The sequence below is a fragment of the Monodon monoceros genome, unplaced genomic scaffold, assembly GCF_005190385.1.
Source record: "Monodon monoceros isolate NGI ecotype Baffin Bay Population unplaced genomic scaffold, NGI_Narwhal_1 Super_Scaffold_14, whole genome shotgun sequence".
Lineage (NCBI taxonomy): Eukaryota > Metazoa > Chordata > Mammalia > Artiodactyla > Monodontidae > Monodon > Monodon monoceros.
Genome location: NW_021703770.1, coordinates 5,924,541 through 5,940,766, shown reverse-complemented (window position 1 = coordinate 5,940,766; position 16,226 = coordinate 5,924,541). Strand labels below are relative to the sequence as shown.

The 16,226-nt window shown below is 45.0% G+C and overlaps 1 protein-coding gene and 1 non-coding gene across 2 annotated transcripts in view; one reads left to right on the top strand and one right to left on the bottom strand.

Annotated features, from left to right (window-relative positions):
- Positions 1–16,226, bottom strand: part of ZFAT (zinc finger and AT-hook domain containing) — a 481,085-nt gene that overhangs the window by 81,527 nt on the left and 383,332 nt on the right. The gene's annotated exons all lie outside the window — the stretch shown is intronic.
- On the top strand, positions 4,420–4,492 carry TRNAE-UUC. Its single transcript has one exon. It is a non-coding gene; the product is annotated as a tRNA-Glu (tRNA).

The following is a 16,226-nucleotide window of genomic DNA, read 5'->3' as shown; positions in this document are numbered from 1 at the left end:
TCCTGTGCATTGCACGACCGTAAGCAGCATCCCTGGCCTCTACCCATGAAATGACAGTAGCATCACCCCAGCTGTGACAACCACAAATATTCCAGACATTGCCAAATGCCCCTGGGACGGGGCAAAGTCGCCCCTGGAAGAACACTGCTGGGTTAGATGGGAGTCAGAGGAAAGGCAGTGGCCCTTGAAGCCAAAGTTACAAACTTCCAAAGGTGAAGGCCCCCTGCCAGTAAGTCTCACTTATCATTGCTGCTCCTGGAAAAGCCACTGCTGGGCACGGGGAGGGCTATTTGTGTGTATCAGGTTGGCTAAGCCATAGTCCCAGATATTCAGTCAAACTCAAGTCCCTGTGTTGGCGTGCAGGTACTGCACAGATGTCATCAAAACCCCTAAACAGCTGACTTGAAGAAAAGGAGTTTGTCCTGGATAAGCTGAGTGGGGGAGGGTGGGGGGAGGGGAGGGGAGGGGATGACTGAACCAATGGGAAGGAAGGCCTGAAAGGTAGGGCTGAGGTTTCCCCAGGCGAGAAGAACTTCTGCCGGTGGATGAGAGCTGCAGCCTGTGCTCGTGGGTTTAAGCCTAAATTAATCCACCTGTTCTAACGTCCCGCCCTACAGATTTTGCACTTGCTTAAGCCAGCCAATCACACAAGCCAATTCTCTGTAATAAATTTCTAGATAGATAGATAGATAGATAGACAGGTACACACATATATAATATATACACATCTATATACATATAACCTATATACACATATATACTATATATAGATGTATGAATATACATACATAGATCTACGTGTGTTTCCATACCTATGTGTGTGTATGAATATGTGTGTGTGTGTGTGTGTGTGTGTGTGTGTGTGTGTATCCTTATTCTGCTTCTCCAGTGGACCACTGAATGATACAAGGCTAGCAAACCACATAAAATTTTGAGGTTGAACTTCACTCCCGTTGAATAAAGGGCAGCCCTGCAGGACTTGAGTGCTCTCACATTCAGGTTGTCATTCCCAAAGGAATCCTGACGTCTCTTCTGACAGCTGTGCAGATATGGAAGCAGCTGTGTAATTATGGGCTTGGTACTTAACCTCTCTGATCCTCTATTGATTGACTCATCTATAAGCCTCTTGGGGCTGTAAGAATCCAAAGAGAAAATATGTGGAGTGCCTAAAAAAATATGGCATTCTTTACGTTAGATACACATAGACGATGAAAAGATTTTTGCAATCTTCTAAAATATATAAATTACAATAAAAAATAAGGTTTATTAGTGCATCCTGGTTTTTTTTTTTTCCTGGTTATTTTGAAAGAAGTATTCATGTTCTTTTTAACTTAGTCACAATATAAAAGGATTTACAGAAGCTAAAGATACTTATAGAAATGCCCTTATCGAAGAGGATGACATACATTTTAAAGAGGTCACAGCAGTGTCATGTGAAGCATTTAGGATCCATTAAAAGGTCTAAGTATTTGAGGCAATAAAACATCAATAGTCTCTTTGTTCGTTGAGATGTCAGCCTTTAGCATATTCCATATAAAGTTCTATTGATTATGGATCTGGACTCATTTGCATTTTAAATGTCTCTCTCTGGCTGGTCTGCGGCAAACAGAGTGCAACGTAATTGCTATTAATCCTCCAGGCACACGGGGTGGTGGGAGTGGTGTAGACAGGGAGGAGGGAGGAAGGGAGTGCACAGGATACAGGAATTGATGGAAAATGGGGCGGGGATTCATTCAGGTTTAGGCAGTTGTGAGAGTGCCAAGAAGCAAAGATGAAAAATGAGGAGGAAAACAACATATTTTAAAAAGAAAGTAACAGATTGATTTACGCTGGTGGAAGTGTCTGGGAGAGAGGTCCACAAAGGGACTTGGATGGAAAGGATGCAGACTGCAGAGCGTCCTGGGCTGACCTGGATGGTAGCATGTACCACTATATTTTAACCATCCATTTGCCTCAGCTCTGGGCTGTGAACACCTTGAGGGCGGGGCCATGTCCTTCCACCATGGTGCCCAGCAGACCTGTGCACACACTCCATGACCATTGGGTATCAGAAGGGCTCCACTGGTCAGTGAAGCCTGCAGTGGGCTGCTTGGGCTCACGTGCTGGTCCTCGCTCAGGCCACCACTCCAGGCCCTAAGGAAGACTGGCCAAGACAAGGCCAAGGTCCTCGCTGGACCAACACTTTCCAGGCAGGTGACCTAGACAGGGAGGCACACTCATGCAGTCAAAGAAGTGCCAGGTTCCAACACTGGAGATTTTGTTCGCTCTTGGGAGCAAAACAGAACCCGGGCATAGGACTAGAGCCACGGGTCAGCCTCAGAGGCCAGGGGTCCAGGGAAGGGGGCGTGGGGTCCTTTAGGGCCAGGGCTGGGCGTAGAGATGGGGCAGAAGTGCACTAGAGAAGGCTGTTTCCGAGCCATGCCTCCAATTACAGTCACTCATTATTCACGGACTCTGGATTTGTGAATTCGCCTGTTCACTAAAAACATACTTGTAACCTCAAAGGCAATACTTGTGGAGCTTTGGGGGTCCTCTGTGGACATGTGCAGAGCTAAGAAAAATTTGAGTCACTCGATGGACAAGTTCCCAGCTGAGATGGGACCAGGAGATGCTCTGCCTCATTTCAACTCACACTGCAGCCTACTCAGTGCTACATTGTCCATATTTGGGGGCTCTCTGGAGGTGATTTCGCTGTTTAAGATGCACCCCCCCAGCGTAGTCCCAAAGTGCTGTCTGATGTTCCTAAGCACAAGAAGGCTGTGATGTGCCTTATGTGTGTAATAAGCTTTGCTCAGGCATGAGTCCTGGTGGCTGTAAATCCAATGTTAATGAATCAAAAATCTGTATTAAAGTGTCTTTAAACAGAAACACACAAAAAACAAAGTTACAGACTGATTACTTGATGACAACAGTGTGACCAGAGGCTCCCAGGAAGCTAACCCTGAACATCCCGTAGGAACAGTGGCTCAGTATTTGCTAGTTCGGTGTTCACAGCGACTCTATAACACATATCTCCTGAGAAGAGTGAGAACTGGCTGTACCTCATCGCCTGGGATGAGGCTGCACGGACAGGCTCTGAGCTAGACAGGAACTCCCGTAGTGGGTTTTCCCATTAGGGTGCGTTTCTCTCCCTGCTCCAGACTTCTCATCATCCGAGGGGCAGTAGCCTATAAGAATTCATAACCTCCTGCCTTCTGCAGCCAAGGCAGGGAGATGCCAGCTCAGGCAGGAAAGAATACCCGGCAGGTAACAATTAAGAAAAGCAGACTTAAATTCCCCATCCCTCGGGCAAAGAGAGACAGCACAGCAGTCATAACACAATTATTGTCCTTGCCTCTTTGGGATTATTATATGGCTCAATCGTAACAATAAAAAGAAGCTATTCCTAGCCCAAGCCGTCTGCAGAGAGATGGCCTCAAAGAAGCAAAGCTACTTCTGTGCCCTCAGAGGAAGCCACGTTATGTGAAAGCTCCAGGGGAAGGCAGAGGAGCCACTACTGGCGCAGAGCAGAGAGCAGCCTCCCAGGCCCCACGACCTGGGATGACTTTGAGACAATTTCAGCTTTATCCCCACCACGGCAGAGGCACATCTCAGTGCCCTCTTAGCTCCTTTCCCAAAGACAATTTAGTAACGTCAGGAGGTGGATCTGTCTTTTTTATGATCGTATAAATAACAGCCATCCAGGGCTGGCCTTCGCTCTTGTTCTCTCCAAATATGAAATTAGCTTCCGCGGGAGAAAGCAAATTTAAAGCCATACCTTACTGTTTCTATAAAAACCGGGAGAATCAAGAGCAGGGTCTGTTCAACCTGGAATTTCAAAGGCAGAGACAGACGCGGGCAGGCTGCAGGAAGGGACCACTCATTAGCTCATGTCTCCTGCCCAAAGCTCGTAAACTAGACTCTACCTTTATGACTACTCTCACATCATGGGATCTTGATTATTTTCTTATTGGAAATGAGAAACGATGACTCCTCAAGTTTTCTAAAGAGGCTCTGAGGACTGAAGACTCATCTCTCGGTCTTTGCCCCCATCCTGCCCCATCGGGGTTTTTTGGAATAAGGGTCTGATTGTTTCAAGGAGCCAGCATTTCTGGAAGCAGTGAAAGGCCAGCTTTATCAAGCTCCTGTCTGTAAATCAGAAAGGTCCAGGGGTAAGCCGTGTGACTCCCGGCCTGAAGACAGAAGGCCTGAATGCTTTCATTCATGCATTCATTCATTTCATAAGCGGATATTCAGCACCAACTACGTTATTGGTACTGTGCTGAACACTGGAGATGCAACCAACAGAGAAGCATCACCCCTGCCTTCAGGGAGCCCACGGCTGACTCAAGGTGAAAGGCATTTGAGAAGACTGTTGCCATCCAGTATGGGGGCTGTAGGATAGGATAGGTGCTTTTGAAACATGTAAGGAGGGGGAATTCCCTGGTGGTCCAGTGGTTAGGGCTCTGCACTTTCACTGCAGAGGGCCCAGGTTCAATCCCTGGTCAAGGAGCTAAGATCCCACAAGCCCCGAGGCAAAGCCAAAAAAAATAAATAAATAAAGGAGGGCACCCAACCCAGCCAAAAAAAATAAATAAATAAAGGAGGGCACCCAACCCAGCATCGAGTGATCAGGGAAAACTTCCCAGAGAAAATGGAATTGAAGCCCAAATAATGGATATGAGCTGATCAGGTAACCTATCACAACACAGGCGAGGGTGAGAGAGAAGCCGGCGTGTTCCCACAATTTTGTCAGTTTGGCCCATGGAGTGTGAGAGGGGGAGTGGTGAAAAATGAGAACGGAGAGGTAAGTGGGGGTCAGATCATGCAGAATCTAAACCCTAGCACCCAGTTACAATTTTTTTTTTTCCTCGTGAAAAGAACTTTGAAGATCTACTCTCTTAGCAGCCTTCATATATACAGTACAGTCTTGTGAACCAACCTTATTGCAGTTAGTTCGTCACATAAGGTATACATATATCAAATCAGTATGCTGTACACTTAAAACTAAAATATCGATTATATGTCAAATAAATAAATAAATAAAACTTAAAACCTAGAACCCATACTCAGTGCAGATTCCCGAATTCCCCTGTAGGAGGCCAGGTTAACTTTTCCAGGGCTAATCAGGTGTCCTGTGGTCCTGGCCCACTCCCTTTCTTGTCAAATCACTGTTCCCTGCTAGGTCTAGGAGCACCTTATAGCTCAGACATTACAGAGAAAAGACAAGAAAGATGAACACCTCTTGTGCTATTAGTGCAATAAGGTGAAGGCTGTCTGCCCAGAGAAATACATAATTTATATAAGAAAATAAATTTCACAAATTAAAAAAAATAGCATTTGTAACTGCATGAAAAATATTAAATACCTAGGAATAAATCTATTGAAAAGTGTGCAAGACCTTGACACTGAAAACTTATCTGGAGAAAAATTAAAGACCACCTCAATAAATGGACAGATATTCCATGTTCATAAATTGGAAGACTCAATATTGTTATCGATTTTTTCTACATTGGTCTATAGGTTCAATGAGATCCAGTTAAAATTCCAGCAAGCCATGTGTGTAGTATGTGTGTGTGTGATTGTGTGTAAACTGACAAGGTGATAGCAAAACTTATGTGATAATTAAAGGACCTAGAATATCCAAAAAAAAAGAGATGAACATCTTTAAAAAAACAAAAACAGCAAAAAAAAAACCAACCAACCAAACAAACAAACAAAAAAACAAAAACAATGGGCTTCCCTGGTGGCACAGTGGTTGAGAGTCCGCCTGCCGATGCAGGGGACACGGGTTCGTGCCCCGGTCCGGGAAGATCCCACATGCCGCGGAGCGGCTGGGCCCGTGAGCCATGGCCGCTGAGCCCGCGCGTCCGGAGCCTGTGCTCCGCAACGGGAGAGGCCACAGCAGTGAGAGGCCCATGTACCGCAAAACAAAAACAAAAACAAAAACCCTCAAGCCTATTTGTGTGCTGGTCTCAGGCTCTGTAAGAGCACTGGTGACTCAAGTCAGAGAGTTTCCTCCTAAGATGAGGCTCCGCTTATCATCTGATCATGGACCAGTTGGGGGTGAGCAATCTGCTGAACTGGATGACGAGGATTCTTTGTATCAAATGCCAGCCTAACATCAAGTTTTTGGGGTCGTGACTCATGACAGAAACACAGAGAAACAACAGCTGCTCAAACACAGGCAGCCTGCATCTCCTGCCCACGTGGAAGATGCAAAAACTGACCTGAAAGTCAGGCCAACGGTGCCTTCCATCATGGCAGCAGAGCTGAGAGCTCCTTTACACTCCTGGTCTTGGCCCCTGGGGTTAATCCTGCTGGAATGTCCTTTCCCTACCTGTCCACTCAGCAAACCTGCAGTTCTTTGTGGCTTAGTACAAAGTGTCCCCTCTGTGGCTCTCTCAGCCCCTCTACTCTGTCGTGTGGAATCAGTTGCTCTCTTAACCAGGCTCTGCAGCATTTCACTCTGACCCATAAGGTAGCATGTAGAATCATGTTTCACTCTGTAACTTCATGGAGGCTCCAGGAATAATCACGTCTGTTCATCTTCAAATTCTCAGTCCCTAAAAGAGTACCTAGCGAGTGATGAGTTCTAAAGCAATATTTGCTGAATGGAAAAAGAAAGGAGGCAAAAGACGAATTCAGACGGGAAGTTATGAGCTCTGGTAACATGAGTTTAGAACTAGAATTCGTCAACTGCCACATACCAGGGGTTTACTCCCATTAACCTATCAAATACTCCTCTCAACAAACTATGCATAGGGTTGACACTTTCATTATGAAAATGAAGAAGTCGAGGTTTGGAGGGTATACATAACTTGCGCAAGGTTGAACCAGATTCAAATCCAGATCTGTCTTGACCCCCAAACCTATGCTCTTTTTGCTAATCTGTTTTGGTCTCAGGGACACAGAAACTAAGATTTCCCTCAGGTTAACATCTCTGTCATTGGCTGCCGCAAGCATTCTGTCTAGAAAAGTCGTGCAAAAGACCAACTTGGTCGAAATTTTAGGAGCAAGAAAGAGAAATCATGCTCAATGCAAACTATTATATACAGAATGGATAAGCAACAAGGTCCTACTGTATAGCACAGGGAACTATATTCAACATCCTGTGATAAACCATAATGGAAAAGAATAGGAAAAAGAATATATATATATATATATAACTGAATCACTTTGCTGTACAGCAGAAATTAACACAACATTGTAAATCAACTGTATTTCAATAAAATAAATTTTAAAAAAAGAGACAGTAATCAGGCTCCATTGCTTGCTATCATGTATGCAAATACATAAGCTGAATCTTTGGATTTTTCCACCTCCCAGTGGAACATAAGCTAACCCTACTCCCTCACCCTGTCCGGTTTCCTAAAAGATGCTGCACAGTTTAGGCTCCTGCTAGTTTAGGCAAAGGAGCAAAAAACCCCAGAGAAAGCAATAGGGCCAGCAGTTTTCTCTAAGGGGAATTCTTTTCATACTGGAGAGCAATCAGAGTTATCCTCTCAGTGAGGAATTTCCTCCAGAATTCAGCCCAGAAAAGCAGCAGGCTTTTCCTTCTGAAACTGACATTCCAGAATTATGCATTTTAGCTATTGTAATTACGGCATCTCTCTTAGGCATAGCATGAAAAGCTGGTAAAGCATAATTATTCCTCTTAAATTTCACGCTCTTTGAACAAGTAGATTCTTGTGGAAGGACGAGTGGAACCTCATTTCTATAGATCAGCTCTTGGAATTAGTTAACCCATAAAGTTGAGCATATTTATATTACTGAAAGATCCAAAATGCATAAAATTACTTATATGAAAGCACATATGCACACGTGTGTATACACACACATACACACAATCTGGGTCACAAGCCCAAACAATGATAAGGCGGGCCAGCCATAAAAACTCAGAGGAGGGGCTTCCCTGGTGGCGCAGTGGTTGAGAGTCCGCCTGCCGATGCAGGGGATGTGGGTTCGTGCCCCGGTCCAGGAAGATCCCACATGCTGCGGAGCGGCTGGGCCCGTGAGCCATGGCCGCTGAGCCTGCGCGTCCGGAGCCTGTGCTCTGCAACGGGAGAGGCCACAACAGTGAGAGGCCCGCGTACCGCAAAAAAAAAACCCCAAAAACCCCCCCAGAAAAAACCTCAGAGGAACTCACTCTGTAAGAACTGTGATGAGCTGGAGAACAAATGACCTTCTGGAGGCACCAGCTACATGTGGCCATGTGGGATCATGAATCCAACATGGCAACAGTGTCACCCACGGTCAGTCACTTTGGCCCACCACTTTGCCTCGTTATCCTAAGAATTACCCTGTTCTCTCATGTTCCCAAACTCACTGGATGGCTCATGGGTAGATTTACCAACTAGATGCCACCTCGGATTTTGTTGAGTTTCACACACCCCCATACAAGACTGATGTGACATCTCGAGGAATGGATGACTCCTCTCCCAGATGGGGCTCCCACACTGTTGCAGACCAAGGAACCAAAACAGAAGTTACAGAGAACTTGGCAAGTGCCCGAACGCTAGCCAGATTTATAAACAACAATCTCCTTATTCAAAAGTAAGAAATCCATGTATCGAATAATCATGCTGTACACCTTAACTATATACAACTTTTTAAAAATATATTTATTTATTTATTTTTGGCTGCGTTGGGTCTTCGCTGCTGAGCTCAGGCTTCCTCTAGCTGCGGCGAGCGGGGACTACTCCTCGTTGCGGTGCGCGGGCTCCTCATTGCGGTGGCTTCTCTTGTTGTGGAGCACGGGCTCTAGGCGGGCGGGCTTCGGTAGTTCTGGCACGCAGGCTCAGTAGTTGTGGCTCGCAGGCTCTAGAGTGCAGGCTCAGTAGTTGTGGCGCACGGGCTTAGTTGCTCCTTGGCACGTGGGATCTTCCCAGACCGGGGCTTGAACCCGTGTGCCTTGCATTGGCAGGCAGATTCTCAACCACTGCGCCACCAGGGAAGTCCCTATACAACTTCTGTTTGTCAGTTATACCTCTATAAAGCTGGGGAAAATATCTGCCTCTGCATTTTTCAGACTGAATATTGGCCAAGACTCCATTAGAGAGCTCACAACGTTTGGGTTAATAAAATTTGGAATTTTGGAAATACTGGTGCATCTCGGCCATATTTAGCATACTCTGTTACTTCTCCTCCTTTAGACTCATCACGGACCTATGGCTCTTCTCACAGACTGAAATTTTCCAAGTGATTGTCATTATTGTTTTCATTTTTGATGCTCCAGTCTTCTCCTCTTGGCTATTAGCAACATTCCCTTCGCCTTTTATAATTATTGTAGAATTCGTAGTTTGCAAAGGTGTCTCTTCCTTTGCCATTTTCCTAGCTTCTCCTTTTTCCTCTTTTTCTTCCCCTACCTTCTGAGCCTCCTCAGTATGGGACTGGCAGCCCCAAGCTCCAGCATCAGGACTGGGACATCTGCCAGGGATTCTGACCTTCTACTAACAAACCACCTCCCTAGTAAGGATGCCCATCACTCTTCTAGGCGAGGGGGTCCTTGAGGGTTTCCTTCTTTACAGACGTCTTTGTAGACTTGTCACAGCTCTGGCTTTAAACTGAATTCACTGTTGCCCCTTCATTTCACTTTGCGAGAATGGACTAAATACAAGCATCCTCACTCCGCCACACTCTTCTAATTAACGCTTCCACCAAAACCATGTCCAAATCTTGTTGCAGGAGCCCCTTGTCCTAGACACTTGCAACATTAGAGCAGACACTGTCAAGCTCTTGACCCTCCACCACTCACCTTCTAAGCACCTGTGACTCTTTTCTTGAGGGCTTTCTGTGACCACAAGGGTGGCCTCAGCCAGCACACACAGCAGCCCAGAAGTGCTGGGGAGAAGAAGCTGGCTGGGAGCTCAGGTTGTGGTGAATGGAAGTGGGGTAGAAATGCCCTAGCTTCCTCATCTCTTGAATAGGACGTGTTCTACACTGCCTCCCAGAAGTCCCCAGTGGGACGGAGCCCCAACTGTGCAGAGCAATAACCTGCTCGTCACTGCACCCTGTATTGGCTTTCTTCTCTTCCAGTTCTCACTTCTCTCTCCCTTACAGGCGCTGGGATTGCCTCCCAAATACAGTGCTTGCAATCAAAATCTTGCCTTAGGGTCTGCATCAAAGAGAGCCCAACAGAAACCAACACTTTTCCCATCCCCTGGGGATTATACATCCTGCTTCACCAATTGGAGTCCATGTCCCCGGAGGGCTCCTCCAGGGACATGAAAAGGGCACACCTGTTTGAAAATTTGCCCTGTAATAAACTGAATACTACTGGCCCGGAAGCAGCATCCCTTTAGAAACTCAATCCTGTATGAACAGGCTTTGCTGGCTCTGTCCTATTCAGCCAATCGCCCCTCTGCATGGTCAGTTGAGCTCTATTACTGGGGTCCCTGCAGTAACCATCTTATATCCCTGCTCACTGGACCAGGTAGCTGACCCTCTATTCTATTCACCGCTCTCTGCTCTAGTTGACGGTGAGCCCACGAAGGTCACTAAGGAACAGGCAACTACAACGGCATTGTCACAGGGGACCAGATGAGCGAGCTTCCAGCATTGACTGGAACACTTTGCTCCCAGGAAGTGTTGCTGGTTAGTAGAATAGGAACAGCTGGTTGGAAATGCAACTAAATTACTTATTATCTACACTATAATAAGTAAGTCAGTGAGAGGCACGAGTATGCAGGTGATCCAAACTTCTATCCCAGATGCGTAGGCGCCAGTTAACCTTCTTATCCACAACTTGAATTATTTCCTTCCTGACCTCACTCTATCTGCGGCTCAACCCTGCTGAAAGCCCTACCCAGATATTCCCCAAAGTGGAACTGACCAGATGGGTTCTGTGTCTAATTGCTCTTTACTTCATTTGCCTGTGGTTTCCTCGTGATAATGTCACAATGGTTGTGCCCATTGCCAGAACTACCAGGAATGATACTTGGGTGGTTTCAGCTTATATTGAAATCGAGACTCCACCTAATCAATTGCCCACTCTGTGCTTGCCCCCTTACCGTGGTCAAAAGAAGCCAAGTCATTCCCTCATCTTCCCATTTTCTCTCCCTCTTTTACCTTGTTCTTCCTTTAAGAACTTGCCATATTCACTAAGTTAAGTACCTTTAATATCTTTCCCTCCTCCTACATATAAAATTTCCACTAAGAACTCCCTCTCTGATCAATACCACCATTCATTAACTAGATCTTTCAGTTCTTTAAAAGAAATCCAAGAAATTAATTTTATATTAAAATCTCCAGATTTTTGAACATCCACAGTAAAAATATACAAACAAACAAATAAATACAAATACTCCTCGGGCCAAAAAGAACACATCTGCCGCTCAAATGGAGCCTGCATTGGTCAGTTTGTAGCCTTTGATAATTATACGTTGTATTTGCCCCAGGTTTCACTAACCGGCCATGATGCTTTAGGCTTTCTTACACTTCTACTGACTGTTCTCTTAGCCAGGAATTTCTCCTCTCCCCTCTCGAACTGACTTATCTCTTTATAAAGTTTCCTTAATGATGTATCATCTGTGAACACGTCTCTGCTCCCTCCTACCTCATCCTTCGGAGTCTGTAATTCCCTTCTACAATACTTCTTGTCTTGTGCTCACACCTGCAGCTGTGTTAACCGTATTGTATAGCTTTTTGGTGGGCGTTTTGGTCTCTTCTACCAGACAGTTGCTGTATAACAGAAACTTGTCCTATTAACTCGGCATATCCACATCCCTACCACCTGGAGATAATATATTTCCAGGCACCTCCAGGTACCAAGTATAATACCTAGCACTTGGATGGTACCCAATGAATGTTTATTGGATAAATGATGGGGAGAATGAACGAATGGATAAAATGATTTCTTAAACATACCAGAAATTCAAGTTCTTCACAACAAAAGCTGTAGAACCTAGTCAGTGGGTCTAAATGTGCCTACACTCAAAAGTGTGACATTAAATATGGGGAATAGCAAAATGACGTCCATAATACCTTGTTACTCACCTTTATCTCAACAATTCTGACATATTATTATCATTATCTATTTACTTGTTTGTTTGTCTAACTCAGCAGTTCCATGCTGAGAGTAATTTCGCTACTCAGGGAATATGTGGCAATGTCTGAAGACATTTTTGGTTGTCACAGTTGGGGAGTGCTAGTGGCATCTAGTGGGTAGAGGCCAGGAATGCTGCTAAACCTACTACAATGCACAGGACGGCCCCCACCGTAAAGAACTGTCCAGTCCAAAATGTCAATAGTGCCGAGGTTGAGAACCCTTGGCCTGAGAGACAAGCGCCTTTGTTGCTGTATTAGTATGTTTACTGAATTGAGGTCACTAACAGGATGCAGAACGGGCTTTAGAGTTGGCAACTTAACAGAAATGTTAGCGTGGGCCAGAGTGTCGACGAGGGCAAGCTGCCAACACCCTGACCCTAGCTCCTTCCTTTCAAAGCTCCCAGAAGCTTTGTATTATGTTTGTATTATGTTATTACAATTGCTTTGTATTATGTGTGATTGGGGGTTACCTTTTCTGATGAATGGGAATCTGACCTGTGCAACTGACATAAAAGAAGCAAATGGGATGTGTTTTCCCCTGTGATTTTAATATGGGATTATAGCATTTTCCTCTACAAAAGTTGACAATTTCTATCTGGCTCACATGGAAAATACCATCATTATAATAGTAATGCACATTGAATGGTGTCCCTGCCACCCCCGCCAAGAGGTATGTTGACATCCTAACCCTCAGTCCCTGTGAGTGTGACCGTATTTGGAACTAGAGTCTTTGCAGATACAATCGAGATAAATTTAGGCCATATTAGATTAGGGTGATGCCCTTATAAGGAGAGAGAGATTTGGAGACGCACAGGGAGGAAGGCCATATGATGACAGAGAAGAGATTAAAGTGACGCAAGAAATGCCAAGAATTGCCCAGAGCCCCTAGAAGCAGGAAGAGGCGAGGAAGGATCCTTCCCCGCATCCCTCAGAGAGAACATGGCCCGGCCAACACCCTGCTTTTGGACTTCGGGCCTCCAGAACTGTGAGAGAATACATTTCTGTTGTTCTAAGCCATCCAGTTTGTAGTAATTCATCAGAGCAGCCCTAGGAAACCACCACACTATGACATCCCAGACACAGTGTGTATATTACCTCATTTAATCCTCACAACCAGCCATGAAGGAATACTATCCTCATTTTACATATGATAAAATTGAGGCTCAAAGAAGTTACATGACTGCCGCACAGTCAGAGAGCTAACAGTGATAGAGCCAGGGTTCAAACCAAGCGCCATGTCCCTAATTCCAAGTGCCATGTCATACTCCTCAACAGGATGATGTCATCCAGCTTTCCCTGTCCCCACCCCCAGCCCTTGAAAAATCAGAATTTCAGTTACAGCCTTGCTGCTTCTGTTCATCCGTCAATGTGCAGGGTACAATTTTCACAGACCCTCTCATTGTGTTCAATTCTTTTTGAAAGGGAGCATGATTTATTTCAATTCACCGATTCAGTGATCACTCTCACGGTAGTCATCCATTTGAATTCACCACATCTCTCCTTCCTTAGAGGGCCTCTTCCTAGGTTCATGTGTCCTTGTTTTCAGGCCGTGCTTCACTAGTCCTGCCTGAGTGGACTCAGGAAGAGATCCCCGCGGTGAAATGGAAAGTCCCTGGGACTAGATTCTACAGACCTAGGCTTGGAGCCCCTGCTCAGTCACTCCTTGGATGGACGTCTCTGGTCCCCACTTGTAAAACATAGACAGAAATGAAAAGGGATCCTTTCTCCTTCAGTAGCCTCCTACCTGCCATATCATCACCTACGAGGGTTCAGGTCTATGGCCAAGCAGCACAGTCAAGGTCTAGTGAAATACACCCTCTATTTCTGGCCAGGACCTAAGCCCTCCCCCATCTGCTTCCCTGTGAGCTGGACTGCAGAGCATAGAAACCCCAAGAAATGTCCTTGTTCTTCCCAAAGCCACAGCCAGAACCACTCTCAGGTCTAAGCTTCTAGGGACTGATCTCCATTTCCCTGACCCCACCGGGAACCAGTTAGCACCCGGCTGCCAAGCAGAGGAGCCCAAGGTCCAGGCCTCGAAGGAGCTGCTGCTGTGGCCTCTGTGCGCTCCTTTGCTCACCTCCTAGTCCCTGGGAAGCTGGCGGGCCAGCAATTCCCCTCGCTTCGGGGATGCAGAGAGTTGAAGTAGACTCACGTCTTCCTACTACTCTCCTTTGCTAAGAGCAGGACTAGAACTTCAGAGATATGTTCTAATGAGAGAATCTCTTTTCCTTCTGTGGATGAGACTGGCTCACCTTTTCTCTTCCTCCTGGACACCCAGCTAGACTACATTTCCCAGCCTCCCTTGCAATTAGGAGTGACCATGTGACTGAGCTCTGACCAATCAAATATGGGTTGGAGTGACATGTGTCATTTCCAGGCCTGGCTCATAAAAATCTCTCACACATACTCCCCTGTCTGCAGATGGGAGGTTAATGCCCGGGGTGATCTTGGAAACCAAATGGGGATGACAGCAGATTCTCCATCAGTTTGGATCCCTGAACAACAGTGGGCATTTGAGTCCTTTCCCCCTCCCCTTGCTGCCAAATGGACAAATGCTGAGCAAACAACAAACTTCTATTGTGTTAATTCCCTGAGATTTAGGAGTTGATCTTAACTCATGTAATTTCCAAATTTGCTGGTTCTCCACATATTATTTTATCTAGGGAACTGCCTCACCTCTTTATGCATCGTTAGCTTCATTCTCTGGCACTAGTAGCTCATGATCTCCGTTGGTATCCATGAAAGGGAAGAAGCCACATGTGGTACATAGGATGCCAAGGGGTCTCCAGAGCTCCAAACCTTCCCCAGAGCATCAGTTACAAAAACAGGTTGAAGAAGATGTTCTTTATGCCACTGAACACTCTGAGATGCCTGTAATGTGCCGGGCCCAGTGCTTGGGAGCCCCTGTTCTGAAAGATCTTGGACTCTAGGAGGGTTGAGACTACAAACAATCCCAACTCAGAAAATCAATGTTTTCCAGAGTACATTATTCATCAACTTTTTCCTGCAACATCACTGCATAACAAGCAATCCTCAGATCCCAGGGGCTCATAACAGCAAACATTTATTTTACCATCACAGGTCTGCAGACTGGCTGTGCTTGGCTGAGCCCAGTTCAACTCCAGGTTGCAGGCTGGGGTCAGGTCTGATCCACATTTCTTCATTCTGGGACTCAGGTGGAACAGGCAGCAGCTTCCCAGGATGCTAGGAACCTACCATGACTCTTAAAATCCTCTGCTCAGAGGAGCACACTGTCACCCCTGTCCACACTCTATTGGCCCAAGCAAATCACATGACCAAGTCCAACTTCAAAGGGCCAAGAAAGTAGACCCCTCCCATGGAATTTGGTGGGACAGAGTGAATACTTCCTGAAAAATAATCTACCAAACAGAGAGAATATATAATTAGCAACAACACAGAAGAGGAAGCACCAAAGTCAGCCCGGGAGGTCAAAACAGCCAAGGAAAGGAAGGATGGTGGATTTGACACTTGGGAGATAAAAGGAATTGGACCAAGGGGAAGAGCAGGGGGAATTCATTACAGACAGAAGAAATGGCATGTAGAATACTGGCAACACTATTTGTGAGAGCAAACATCTGGAATCTCTAAATGTCCATCAATTAGAGATCTGTTTACCAAAAAAACCCCATGGAACAATTAAACTGTTGAACACCATGCATAAGTTAAGAAGAATTAAATTGATTGACATAAAATGACAAAGAAAGATTGTTTTCTAGACATGCTCCTAGGTAAAAAAAGCAAATTCCAAAATGTACATATCATTGTAAGATAATATCATTTAAATAAATATCCATACTTACAATAAAATGTTATATTTTAAATAATCTGTACATTATGAAACATACAGATTATTCATTAATCTAGATTAGGTAGGTAATAATTAATTATGTTATATAATATGTTATATTTTTAATAATCTGTATATTATAATAGCATATAGATTATTAATTAATCTAGATTAGGTAGATTATAATTAATTATATTATATATTGTAATATGTTATATATTTGTGTCATATTTTTAATAATCTGTATATTATATATGTATGTATTATATATGTATATAGAGAGATAAACAAGAGTGAAAGTGAGAAGAAGGGGGGGCTATACGTATAAAATCATACCCTCCCCCAGAAACAACGAAGAGCACATATTAAATGGCCAGAGCAGTTACAGACA